The following is a 14,714-nucleotide window of genomic DNA, read 5'->3' as shown; positions in this document are numbered from 1 at the left end:
GATTGCTGTTTCCGTCATCGGGTTCGAATGTAAACTGCTGCACTCCGGGTTGGTATTGTGCTTGATCCCCTTCGACGTGCGTCCCTTTACCACTCAACAGTATTGTTTCAATCACGTTCCCCTTAGACGCTCATCCAAAGTATTCATTACAACTTTGATTCCGGTCGTTCATGTGGGCAGTTGGCCCACCGGCGCCATGAGGTCCTGCAGTCAAGGGAAAGAATTCCATTTAAAAAATGCCCCCTGTGTGGTGCAAAATTCCGACACACTGATCTCCACGAGGTCTGTAACCTTGTCTCTCTCCAGAACACGAGGATAAAGACTGCAAGGCGTGTGCTTCATTCTGATCATGAAAGAGCATACGTGATCATCACGCTCGACGTCACATGATGTCTCGACCAACGGCTTTGGCACCTGGCGATATCTTCGATGCACAACAGCAAACCGAAGATGAGGACATCAGTGTCTGAAGAAGACCACTCAGATGCCGAGGGCAAAGCTATTACTCCAGGGCAACAGACCGTGAGTACTGATCTCGACACCCCTGCCCCAACAAAAACTCAAGATAAGGCTCCGTGTTTGCGGAAATCGACCGCACTGCCATCCGTAGTTCGGAGCCAACTGAAGAACCTACAGGTTTTGTCCATTGCCAATCATTGAAAAGAAAAGAATCGACCCGGAGGCAATATTCACCTCGAATGAAATACTGCATATTTGTTGACAGTGTATGGGTTCGATCGATAAGACATTGAGAAAGAGATTGATTTCCCAGCGTCGGGTTTGGTATTTTTGAACAGCTTGAATAAGAGAAGCTGTTGGGTCCTGAAGAGAACTCAACATTTATCAAGAGATCGAAACGCGTAGACCATCTATGTATCAGCCATAAGATTGCACAACAAAACTTGATTTTTGTATAGAAAGAATATACTTTGATCACACTGTGTACTATGGCTTGCTTTTGAATTATGGACAGAAATGAACAAAATGAAATTGTAATTTAGTAGGGGATAGCTGTGAATGTGATGAATGAATGTAAGAGCGTTTGAAAAAGGTTGAATAAATGATTGAATGTGATAATTTTGAATGTGAATATGTAAATATGTCTTTATTCTTTGTGATTTTTGTCTTCAGTTGAGATTCTAAAAAATTTAAATGTGGTAAAAATGTACAAATTTTGTTAAGAAAAATAATTAAAAAGAAAAAGATTTATTCAAGACAGAATTAGAAGTCCATGGCACATGTTTTATTTTCAATATGCTCGCCTGAATGAGAGTTAAAATCAAGTAGCAGTATTGGCATTTGTTTAGGTAGATATTGGTCAGTGGCTTGGCCTTACGGTTGGGAGCCCAAACCCAGTGGTGTTATTAGACACCCTGATACATCAGCACCAAGACTACTTCGACGCCGAACATTTCGTCACCAAAACACACCCAGAACAAACCCTCTGACCCTAAGAAATCCCATAAGACTTCGAAACCGAAGAAAAGTTCGGAGTCGAAAACTCCACTGAAGCATAAGGAGACCAAGACCCATCCTAAAGCTACTGAGACTAAGTCAAAACCCCATTCGGAAACAAAATCCTCAGTACCGAAGAAACACAAGGGCTCCGAAGAACTAATTCACCTAGATCCTCCGTGTCAGAAACAAGTTTCCCCACATTTACCCTGTTACAGGTCAGGTGATGCATTGCCACCTAGGGAGAGGTAATTGGACACCTCAGAAGCACCTGATCTACCCTTAAAGAGAAAGGACATGGCAACTTCACCTTTTAGATCCTCCTCACCCCCTCCAGCACTTCCAACTGTGCCACTTTCTCCAGCACACACTCCACTACCTCCTCCTTCACCTCCACAGGAGGATGAGGATGTATATAGGGTTGGGGGTGGAGACACACAAGGGGATGATGATGATGACGACGATGACATCCAAATTATTCCGCCACCTGACCCATGGGTGTATTATGATGAGGCCCCGGGTATACCTGAACCAGACTCATACCCATCTACACCATCACCTCCAGACGACAACATAGGCTTTGCGCAACTCCTAGACAGAGCAGCTGTGAGAAAGTGGCTCTATATATACTGGACAATAAGATAGTACAGTGTGTATAGAGCCCACAAACCCCAAAGGTATAACAGATGTTAAAGTCAGAAATGACCTTACTCTCCAAAGTGGTAACTTGGTCGAGCAGTAAGGCAGTACCGGAGGACAGTGTAAAGCATTTGTTGTACACACTCAGTCAGCAAAAGGTTTCACACACTCAAGAACTGAACTCCAGGCCAATTGTTGTTATATCCTCAGATATAGTTGTTTTATTTTTAGAACCAACAGTTATAAAAAATATACTTTTCAAGGTACGAGTACTCTCATGGAAATACTTTGCAGAGGAGCAATACGTTTGTACACACAATAATTACAGGATAGCTAATAAGCAACACAGTTCTGAAACACAATCTAGCATTGAGCTCAATGGGTTTTTCATAGGAAAGTACAGTTAATTACTTTATGGATTACTTTGGTAGTTCCAGGACTAGATCTTAGATTCAGTCCTGGGGTCTAAGCTGAAACCAGATTGTGAGAAGTTGGCCTGATATATGATGCTCACTAGTTCTAGTGATCACCTTGTATCAGTCCAAACAACCCTTATGGTGATTGGTTGTAAGTCAACCTTATAGACCAGCTATCCTAATGGTAGCATGCACAAAGCAGTCTTAGGCTAAACTCTTTTGGCATGTGAAGCCAGCTGTTTTACCACAATATAACCCCTTGAATACCAGATGAAAGGACACCACACAGGTTGTTATGAAAATAAACAGTATATTTATTAATAACAAACACCTCTGAACTCTTTGAGATCAGAGGGCCAAGCACATGACAATCTTAGGAAAAATACGATAAGTTACACAGAATTACAATGGTGCCCTAGGGGCACGGCAAACCATATACTAAGTAAATGGTATAAGGAAATCGATAGAAGGAATGGAGCTGTCCAGAGTCTGTAGGATCGCTGGGACTACGCTATCCTAACTTTAGGTAAGTAATAGGAGGCCCACGGAACGCGTGTGCAGAATGTGAACTCATACGCGAGATGCGTAACAACGTCTATGGACAGTACAGTTCAAGAAAAAGGTAAGTACGGACAATCCTGACTAGTTAGGACTAAAACGACTGTGAATCTGGACACTAGGAGAGTCAAGCTACCCTTGAGCACCGAAATGCTCTAGTTACCTCACCCATGGGCTGCGGGTGCATAGGTGCGAAGTTGTGTCTGGTTTCTGCGTTGAAGTCTATGGAGCCTGAAAGAAAAGATGCTGCAGGCGACCAGGAGGAAGATGTCCGGTGTGATCCAAGGGTGTATCAGAGATGCTGAAGACCTGAAAGCAGAGGGGACAATGTTCAAAGTCACTAGCCAGTGACCGGTGTGGAACGAGGAAGGTACCAGATGTCGTCGTCGCAATCAGGTGAAGAGTGGACGCTTGTTTCTGCAGCCACGTGGACCAGGAGGTGTCTTCGTCGACCAGGATGGAGGCACGAGCTGTCCCACGCAGGCTCTCGCTGTTGGTGGTGTCGGATCCGGATTTGGAATCAACAGGCCTTGGCAAAGGCAACCCACGCGGTGAGTGGAAACGGCGTCTGGAGTGGACCAGGAGGGTCCAGGGTGCTCCTCTTTTGGAAGGTAGCAAGGGCCAGTCTGGAGCAACCAGACCAGCAGTGTAGTTTTCAAAGGTCGTCGTCGTCTAGGAGGTCACTAGCCAGCCGGCAAGTGACCAGACAACGCGTCAAGCAGCAACCAAGCAGAAGGGCCCCACGCATATCTCGTTGAAGCTGGAGGGCTGATCTTCGGTGCAGGGGCCGCTCGGGGCTGGGGCTTCTCAATCCCCAAAGCACTTGGTCGAGTTTACCTCGGGAGTCGTGCTGGAAGCGCAGTGCAGTTTCTTTCAAGATGGCCGGTCCCACGTGTCTCATCGCTCCCACGGGTCTCAGCTTTGCTGCAGATGTGAGTTGAGGTCGGAAAGGTCTGGGAATCCGGGTCTCGTCGGGCTCTGAAGTCTGGATCCTCGAGGGAAGACGACAAAGTGAAGCCGCTGGACGCTTGATGGTGCCTGCAGTTACAGGGTGGACACTCCTTGCCCACAAGGGAGATTTCTTCAGTCTTCTGTGGAGCAGAACGTCGAAGTCCAGAGTTTCTTCTTGTAGAGTAGTTCAGGATTAATCTAAACTGGAATGGGACCAGCTCCTACCTTTATCCTGCTAAAGGGGGCTGTACTGGTGACTAGGTCCCTCCCCTGGGTGGGACCAGGAAGGGGGGTGGTTACACCCCCTATCCTTTGCCCGGTTTCGCGCCAGAGCTGGGGCAGGGATGCCCCAGCAACTGGTTTGAACCGCTGTATGCACAGGACACCTTGTGTGCTCCAGGCATGTCTCATTCCTTTCAGGCCTATCCTACCCAATACACAAAATCCTGTCTGGGCTGGTGCTAGCACCTCCCAAGGCAGGAAACCCTTTGTCCAAGCCTCCCTCGCTGGAAGGACTCCCAGCAGCAGGAGGTCAGACTTGTGTCTGTGGTGGCAGCATCCATTTTGTGATGCTGAGGCTTGGCTTAACTTTAACCGGAGTTACAGTTACATACATGTCTCATCCCTCTAGAAGGGTGGAACGCTACCCCCGTCGCCAGAACTGGCGAGGGGGTAGTATTCAAAAGCGTATGACACCTTACACCACATGTTTTGATAATGCTATACCAAAGTTAGCAATAACCGCGAGGATTATAATGCACTTAAGAGTATATGGTATAGCGTTATCATGGAAACAGCTAAAGGACTTGGTTCCGAAAGCTGAAGACAGGCTCAGCTCATGCTAGAGCACCATCTCACATAATTCCAAGCACTCTGCCTTCAGGATTGATAAGGCCTGCCATAGGAGTGACTGATAGGAGTATATGTGTCCATTTTGGGGTTAGATATAGGTATACTATATCTATAGCAAAGGGTGATTACACCACCTTGTCCCAGCTGTCTTAGCAGCCAGTTGTGTCAGTTTGGATGGCCAGCCAGGGGTGGCATAATGCATGCTGCAACCCCTGGTAGGCCCTGGGTACACCTATGCCCTGGGTACCTAAGGTACACTGTACAGGGGCTAATAAGGTGACCCAGTATCCAATTAGGTATGTACCCAAGGTACATGGAGTCCATTTTACAGAGAGAGCAATTAGTCTGGGGTCCTAAATAGCAGGGCCCCAGGCCAACTAGGTCGAAAACCAGCTAAACACTAGGCAAAAAGTTGGGGGTAACCATAGTCCGATATCCACCTTCCTACACAGATTAGCAAAAACGTTTTAGTTACTGTGATGAATTTCCCTGAATATAAAGCGGTTTTAAAAGTTCACATTTAGAAACTTTTCAAGGTGATTCTGACAATGTTATTCAATGGGAGGAAATTCAGGTTACAGGTAAAGTACGATTGCGTTACTTTTGTAACCCAGCACTAGTCTCCTAGGGCCAGCACTGGGAGCTTAACTCAAAACAGGTAGGTAATTGCGTTTCAGTATTTCGTACGATTTTTAAAGAATATTTGCAGTTTTCAAAAGTAGACAGAAGAAATGTCATAGAAAAGCAGACAATGGGTTCCTATGGAGAAAATACAGTTTACTAGTTAACCCGCTAGGGATTACTTTTGCGGTTCAGTACTGGGCTGAAAGGTACAGTACTGGCTTATCTCCTGATCACAGGTGAGTATTTTCGAATTCGGACTTTGGCTGATTTTATAGGAATATTTTCAGTTCTCAAAACTCCACACTTTGAAAAATTTCCTGTCAAAATGGGCCTATGTTATCCAATGGCAGGTAAGTGAATTACCGGTTTCCAGGTGAGTACTTGGTTGGTGAAGTTAGGGTTCTGGGTGTAGACTCGGGGATCCCCCAGGGTCAGGTGAGTACAGTTAGTTCAGTCCCAGCGGCGCAGGGGCGGCCGGGTGCAGAGGTAGGTAGTCCCAATGTTATCCAATGAGGGAAAGGAGGCCTTCGGTTGGTGGCGGCTGGCTAGCAGGCCACGCGGCTCTGGGAGCTGGGCTCCTGGTCACTTGCTCAGGGCAAGGGGGGAAGTAAGATAGGACAGAGAGGTCACAGCCAGCGGCACTCGGGTGGCTGGGTGCAGGGTGCTTTTGAGCCGTCGGGCGCTCAATGTTATCCAATGAGGATCTTGAGAAAGGAACAAAGGCTGCAGCCTCTGGGACGGTGACTCTCCAGGGGCGACCAGCACTTCGAGAGGTAAGTTGGGATCTTGGAGCACAGGTAGGTACCCCAAAGGGAGGCACAGGGGGCCGCGGGGCACCGGGTGCAGAGGTGTCTTTGGGGGTCGGAAAAGGTTACCATCGGCTGGTCGTGGTTGGGGTGGCCCCTGGTTCTGAGTCTGCAGGCGTCTGCTGGTTCGTCGAGGAGGGTCTTTGGGCACTGGACTTTGGGTCCCAGTCGCCGGGGGGACGTCCTCGTGGTCTTGGTTTGGGTTGGCTCGGCTGGTGCAGAGTGGGCTGGTCCGGAGCTTCCTGGTGAGCACCAGGTGGGTTGTTGCAGCAGAGCCTTTGCTGATGGGAGTCCAAATCTTCGAGAGGGTCAAGGCTGGCAGGTCATCTGGGTGTCCCAAGGTTGCTGTCCGCGGAGGTTGCCGGGATTAAGCAGGAGCAGGTTCCAGGATCAACAGGCCGGTAGGGCTGGGGCCAAGTCAGTTGTTGTTTTCCTGTTAGCAGCTGCGCGGTGGGTCTTCTTGATCTTCTTTCTTCTTTTAGTATCGGGATCTGAGGAAGGAAGGTTCAGGGAGCCCCTAAATACTAAATTTCGGGGCCTTACAGGTAGGGCAAGGGCAGGGACCAATGAGTCCCTGTCCTGGGGTGAGGGCACCCCCTAGCCTGCACCTCTCCTGTGGGAGAGGGTCAGGAGCCTAGCTGGGATTTGGCAGGGCTCCCCATCTACAAGCTGGCCGAACCCCGGGATCGTCGTTAACCTCGCCTCCTCCACCTGAGGGGTGGAGTTGGCAAAGGTTGGCACATCCTCCTTCCTGACGTAGTTTTTTCCGCCAGAGTTGGGGGTAGAACGGGTGAGGGGCTAGTTGCTGGGTACAGCAAATGGTCTGGAGAAGCTCTGAGGCTGTATGCCTTTGAAGCTTCCCCCTGTCCATCCTGGGGGAGGAGTCATATCACCTCGCCCAGGATGTGCATTGTTATTGTTACATGCCCAGGAGAGCGGGGGGCTCTCCACCCAGGGGTCCAGCAACATGTCTGCTGTGTAGCAGCCTCTGCAGCCACTCAGCCCAGACGTGGATTGTAGGTTCGGGTTTTGGAGGGCATCTCTAAGATGCCCTATCGTGCATTTTACATTAAATCCCACACTGGCATCAGTGCGGGTATAATGTGCTGAGAAGTTTGGTACCAAACTTGTCAGTCTTCAGTGTAGCCATTATGGTGCTGTGGAGTTCGTAATGACAACCTCCCAGCACCATATACTCTTAAATGGCATCACTGCACTTACAGTGCCCAGGGATGGCCCTGGGTACTGTAGGGGCACAGGGCTCATGCACCTGTGCCCATACCACTGGCATAGGGCACCCAGCTAGAGGGGTGACTGATTTATGCCAGGGCAGTGGGTTTGTGGGCATGGCGACTCTTTGTTTTGATGAGCACCAGGACACTCAGCCTGCAAAGGAAGTGTGTGTGTGTGTGTGTGTGTGTCAGGGTACAGGGCGCCTAAGAGTGGCACAATAAGTGCTGCAGCCCTTAGGGGTCTTCTCTGGTCACAATGCCCTGGGTACCTAGGGTACCATTTACTAGGGGCTGACATGTGGCCAGGGACGCCAATTGGGTTTAGGCTCTAGTACAGTTTTTAGGGAAGAAACACAGGCCCTGGGTACCTGATTGGCAGGGACCCAGGGCACACCAAGGAAAAGTGCATCAGGTGTCAGGCAAAAAATGAGGGGTACTGCAACAGAAACTCACTTTCTTACATACGCAGTGGGGATCGGGATCCGACATCATGCGAGAACAAGTCCTGCATAATTTAAAACCTTTCTTCTTACTCGATATCCCTCGCACATGAAGTCGTCAAAAATATCGACAAAAGTCCAGAAAAGCCTGCCAAAAAGCGGCAGAGGGGTAGCTCTTCCTGGATCAGCGCTCAACTGACGCAGAAGGAAAATGCTACTTACCAGTATGCATTTGTTCTTGGCATGTAGAGCTGTAGATTTGTATACTTGTGTATAGGTCGCCATCTGGTGTTGGGCTCGAATGTTTGCACTTTGTTTTTATCTTGTTAGAAGTTCTTTGTAGTCACGAGATAGGTGACTCCTCCTTGGGATCAAAGTATGCATGTGAATAGACTCCACCGTCAGATTTTTTTTTGCCATAGAGGGTGATAATGGAGATGTGAGAAACAGGAAAGATGTGTGATGTATCTAAGTAAGATAGTACTGGAACAGATAGAGGTATCCTGGAAGGCGGGTGGGTGTATACAAATCTACAGCTCTACATGCCAAGAACAGATGGATACTGGTAAGTAGCATTTTCCATTTGAGGCATATGAGCTGTAGATTGTATACTTGTGCATAGACTTTACAGTAGTTACCTCCTTAGTGGTGGCTACCTGTATCTGTTGCAGTGGTTTGAAAAAGCGTTCTTAATACAGCCTGGCCCACACTAGCTTGTAGTTTTGTTTGCACATCTACGCAATAGTGTTTTGTGAAAGTGTGTGCCTTGCAGATGTCATCTAGGGGAATGTTCCCTAAGAATGCCATAGAAGCCCCTAGTTTGTGTGTAGAATGCCTTCTGGGGGAATGGATAACGTATGCTTTGCTTTTTGATAGCATATCTGGATGAACTTAACGATCCACCTGGCAATTTCAGCTTTTGATATAGGATTGCCTTTATGTGGTGGTGAGAAAGATACAAATAGTTGTTTAGTTTTCCTAAAAGTTTTTGTTCTTTCAATGTAGTAAAGGATAGCTCTTTTGACGTCAAGTGTATGAAGAGCCCATTCTGCTACTGAGTCTGGTAGAGGAAAAAAGACTGGCAGCTCAACAACCTGCTAAAGGTGGAAAGCAGAAACTACTTTTGGTAGGAATTTGGGGTTTGTCCTTAAAACCACTCCTCCCCCAGGATGGGCAGGGGAAGCTTCAAAGGCATTCCGCCTTTGTGAGCTTCTCCAGACCACTTGCTTTACTCAGCAACTGGCCCCCACCAGTTCTGACCCCCACTCTGGCGGGAAACCCTACGTCAGGAAGGGAGGTGTGCCAGCCTGTGCCAACTCCACCCCTCAGGTGGGAGAGGCGAGTTGAAGCACGACCCCGGGCTCTGGCCATTTTGAAGATGGGGAGCCCTACCCAATCACAGCAAGGCTCCTGCTCCCCTCCCACAGGAGAGGAGCAGGCTAGGGGGTGTACCCACCCCAGGACAGGGACCCATTGCCCTTGCCCTACCTGTAATGCCCCTACATTTAATATTTAGGGGCACCCTGAACCATCCTTCCTCAGATCCAGATTCCGAAACAAGAAAGACGAACAAGGAACAAGAAGACCTGCCGTGCAACTGCTAAAAAGTGGAAGACACCAACTGATTTGGCCCCAGCCCTACCGGCCTGTCGACCCTCGAACCTGCTACTGCTAAACCCGGCTTCTCCAGTGGTCTGTAACCTCAAAAACCCCAGAGGACCTGTCTGCCTTGTGACTCTGACTACTTGGGTCTCCAAACGAGCAGTGGTACTGCTCAAAGCAAGTAAGAAGCCCTGGCATCAGCCTGGTTCCGTGAACCCTGCACACCAAGCCTGGCCTGTGCTGGAGTGAATCAAAACCCTGAGATTGTCCCCCGGCGATTCTTACCTGGAATCCAGTGCCCCAGGAACCTCCTCGACGACCCCTGCAACCTCAGGACAAAGGACCCCTACGACCGCGACCAGCAGGGGGTGAGATTTCCCGACCTCAAAAGACACCCCTGCACCCGGCGCCCCAAGGACCCCTGTGCCCAACTCCTGGGTGCCTACCTATCCTCCGAGATCCCACTTTACCCCTCAAAGAGTTGGTCGCTTTAGAAGATCCTCCGTCCCCAAGCCTGCAGCCTTTGTTCCCTTTCCAAGATCTCCATTGAATAACATTGAGCACCCAACGGCTCAACAGCACCCTGCACCCAGCCGCCGAGTGCCTCTGGCAGTGCAACCCTTGTCCTATACTACTTCCCCATTTGCTCTGAGCAAGTGACCAGGAACCCAGCTCCCACAGCCGCGTGGCCTGCTAGCCAGCAGCCACCAACCGAAGGCCCCTTGCCTCTCGTTGGATAACATTGGGCCTAACTACCTCTGCACCCGGCTGCCCCTGTGCCACTGAGGGTGTACCAGCTGTACCTACCTGACCCTGGGGGACCCCTGAGTTTATGCCCAGAACCTTACTTCTGCCAGTCAAGTACTTACCTAAAAGCCAATAACTCACTTTTCTTCCTTAGGCTAACATTGACTTGTTTCATTTGAAATTTCTTCTAAGTGTGGAGTTTTGAAACTTTAAAATATTCATCTAAAATCAGCCGAATAACGAGTTCCGAATTACGCACCTGTGATCAGGAGAGAAGCCAGTACTGTACCTTTTAGCCCAGTACTGAACCGCAAAAGTAATCATAACCGTGTTTACTAGTAACCTAAATTTCTTCCATAGGAAACCATTCACTGCTTTTCTGTGAAATTACTTCTATTTTTACAAACTACAAATATTCCTTAAAAATCGTACCAACTACTAAACCGCAATTACTTACCTGGCTTAGGTAGATACCCCAATGCTGAACCTAAGAGTCCAGTACTGGATTACAAAAGTAACAAGAACCTACTTTACCTGTGACTTGAATTCCCTTCCATAGGATAACATTGCAAGTTTTTCACTGAAAAGTTTCGAAGTATCAACTTTGAAAATACATTTATATTCTTTAAAAATCACAGCTGTATCCAAACCGCTTTTACTTACCGGTTTACAGCTTACGTCCCGGGACTGAATCCAGGATCCAGTCCTGTGGTTAGAAAAGTAATCCTTAAAGTAATCAAATGCATTTATGTAGAAAAACCCATTGAGCTCAATGTTAAATTGTGTTTAGAATTGTTGCCTATTGCAACCACTGTAACTATTGTGCTTAGAAAGTTTATTGCCCTTCTGCAAAGTAACTACCTGAAGTCACTCATGGAGAAAAGTATATTTTTCTACCTATTGGTTCTAAAAATAAAACTAAATCTTTTGATATAAAAACAATTGGCCTGGAGTTCTGTTCTTGCGTGTGTGAAACCTTTTCCTGACTGAGTTTGTACAACAACTGCTGTCCTCTTATACTGCCTTACTGCTCGACCAAGCTACCACTATAGAGAGTAAGGTCAGATCTGACTTTAACCTCTGTTATACCTCTGGAGATTGTGGACTCTATACACACTGTACCTTACTTTGGTTCAGTATATATAGAGCCACTTTCTTACAGCGTATGTCTGTGGTATCTTGAACGCGACCACTATTCGAAGTCGTGTTCAGATTGCCGGGCGATGGCTCCAAAGACCTTGAGTCAGCGGGCGATAAAGTTACTCGCGGCCCGGCAAAGTTGCTCACGGCCCGGCAGTCAACACAGTCTAGCGAGACTCCAAGGAGGTTGCGATCCCGTTCGAAGAAGAGGAGGTCGTGGGATCGCTCACAGAGCCCTATGTCCTCTTCCTCCCATTCGTGGTCATCTGGACACTTTGGAATGAGGCACAAGAAGTCGTCGTCCAAGCGGACTTAGACTTCACCTCAACTGGCATCCGTCGTTGAAAGAGGTAAGGAACACCAATGCTCTAGACCCGGTTCGCTGGAGCAAGTCGACTACGCGCCTCCCTCTATTTTTGGAAGCCTGAGCGACTCTCTCTCAAAGGAAGGATTTTTACGAGGCCATTTGCTGCATATTTGAGCTGAACGACCCCGTTGGTGAGGCCTCGGGCCCCGCGGGGTTATATGGGGCCTCATCGGGTTCGATGGCGTCTGCTTATGCCACGGCACCAGTGGGGCCTCAGGGATCTGATCTCGGATCCTGTTCGACGCCGGTCGTCCCAATTCGAATTTCCCTGGTGTGGAACCCAAAGTTGTTTCCTGCGACGTCATCGGTGGTTGTCAGTGGCGCAAGCCCCGTCCTCATCCTCCGACGACATGGAGCCGGAACGGCTTCGTGCGGCGCCGATTCCGACAGAACCCAGGGGTTCTATGTTGTTGCCTGAGCACTTTGTGGACATGCTAGGCTTAGGAGAGGAATGGGAGGAGTCTGGAAACCCTGTAGAGAACCAGGATGTTTGAGAGGGGACTATGAACTGGTATGGGGAACTTGGGGAAGCCAGTGATTTGGATACTTCCACAGACTCTGGCATACTCTCTCCACCTGCAGTGGCTACGGAGGAGGGGGTGTCCTATGTTATGGTGCTTTAGAGGGCAGCAGAGGTCCTTCAACTGGAACTGCCCTCAGTGCAGGTCAGGACTATTCTCCTTATCGAAGTGCTTCAACCTGGGGCTTCCACCTCTGAACCCCTTTTCCCTGAGATGAGGCACTTAAGGACGTCCTTCTAGGAACTTGGTCCAAGCCTAGCACAGGGGCTCTTGTGAACAGGACGATTGCATGCCACCAGTGCCCAGCACCGGGCGACCCAACCTTCCTCAGCCACCACCCCACCCCAGAAAGTTTTGTGGTGCAGTCCTCTACTTCCCAGGGCGCAAGGGAATCCAAGAGACTGGACTCATTTGGGAAGAAGATTTTTTCCTGCTCCAGTCTGGAATTGCCGTCGGTGAATATTGCCTGCTCCACCCGAACCTGTTAACTCTGCGCCTCCATGCATGGAGTTTGAGCGGTGGCAATTGATGGGTTTTGACCTTCCTCCCGAAGTCTGTAATGTTATTCCGGCGGCCAGGCGGCCCTTCACTAAGTCGGTATACGCCTGCAGTTCGCAGAAATTTGTATTATATACTTTACAGAAAGGTCTATTTCTTTCTGCTCCTCTTTCTACTGTCTTTTTGTTCATTCTGACTATTGCCCAGCAGGGCTCTGCCTTTAGAACTCTCAAGGGTTACCTTTCTGCTCTGTCCCCTTTTTGCAGCTGCCAGACCAGACTTCTCTGTTTAAATCTCCCATTGTAAATAGATTTCTTAAAGGGCTGGTTCACTTGTTTCCATCCCACACCCTTTATTATGCCACAATGGGACCTTAATTTGGTCCTCACTTACCTGGTGTGCGCTTCTCTCGAGCCTTTGCACAAATGTTCGCTACAGCTGTTGACCATCAAAACAGCTTTCTTAGTGGCAATTACACCAGCCCGGAGGGTGAGTGAGTTGCAGGCGTTATCCTGCTCGCCTTCTTATCTTATGTCCTTTCCGGACAAAGTGGTGTTTCTCTCCAGGTCAACATTTTTGCCAAAGGTGGTGACTCCATTCCATCTGGGTCAGTCAATTACTTTGCCCACCTTCTTTGGTCCCCCACATCCTTCTAAGGAAGAGGAGCGTCTCAACCGACTGGACCCAAAAAGAGTGGTGCCGTTCTACCTTGACCGCACAAAAAAGGTCCGGGTGGATGATCAACTCTTTGTGGGGTATGTGGGAGCCAAGAAGGGAAAGGCAGTGCAGAAAATAACAGTCTCTTGCTGGGTTGTTCTCGGCATTGAAATCTATTATGCCTTGGCATAGAAGCAGCTCCCTGAGGGATTAAGAGCCCATTCCATCAAGGGAAAAGCTGTGACTACGGCCTTGGCTCAGGGTGTCCCAGTCCAAGACATCTGTCAAGCAGTGACGTGGGCATCATTGCACACGTTCGCAAAACATTATTGCCTTGATGGTGAAGTGCGCAGGGTCGGGCACTTTGCCCGCTTAGTCCTGCAAGACATTTTAGTCTAGTCCATGAGTCCGCAACTCACCGCCGGGATGGTATGGCTTGGGTATCTGATTCAAAGGTAAGGAAACTGCAGCTAGAAGTCTATCAGATGAACAAGTTACTTACCTTCGGTAACACATTATCTGGTAGAGACTCTATCTAGCTGCAGATTCCTTACAGCCCCACCCATGCCTCCCTGCTTTGTGGATTGATGTTGTTGGTCTAGGGTTACCCCTTCTTAGGGCCCTAGTTTTGCACACGTCTAAGTCAGTCCCTTCGAGGCTCTGTGCTTCTGGCGTGGAAAAACAAAAAGTACTGACTTCCTCGCACCTTGGTGGTGCCTATGTAGGCTTTGCGACGTCATAACCGACGCCATCGACGTCATGCGGAGCTGAATGGAGCCAACCAAAGTCATGCGCAAGGGTATTGCTCAGCAAAAGTTTCCGGATCCAGCCTGGGAAATCCAAAGGTTAGGAATCTGCAGCTAGATAGTCTCTAACAGATAATGTATTACCGAAGGTAAGTAACTTGTTCATCTGTACTGTCTGAAAGATTTTTTCCTTTATACCTTCATATTCATGCTATAATTAAAATCTACCTGAACAAAGCATCTACGGTTACTCTAATTATGAGCCACAAAGTGTCCCAGGTAGATTTGCTCTTACTAGCTGATGAGTCCTCCCACTTTCTTTATTAGCGTTTCTCCATTTAAAATTCTTGTCCGTCTACATATTTAAAGTAATTTTTAAACTCAAACTTTTAATTGAATGCCACCATTAATATCATGTATCATCATTGTTGTGTCCTGTCAGACCTCTGGTGTATGGGTCTAA

General features: G+C 48.5%; 1 protein-coding gene across 5 annotated transcripts in view; it reads left to right on the top strand.

Annotated features, from left to right (window-relative positions):
* Positions 1 to 14,714, top strand: part of TTC3 (tetratricopeptide repeat domain 3) — a 1,911,479-nt gene that overhangs the window by 822,906 nt on the left and 1,073,859 nt on the right. The window lies entirely within an intron of this gene.

Source organism: Lissotriton helveticus, chromosome 8, assembly GCF_964261635.1.
Source record: "Lissotriton helveticus chromosome 8, aLisHel1.1, whole genome shotgun sequence".
NCBI lineage: Eukaryota > Metazoa > Chordata > Amphibia > Caudata > Salamandridae > Lissotriton > Lissotriton helveticus.
This window is presented reverse-complemented; position numbering and strand designations above follow the sequence as displayed.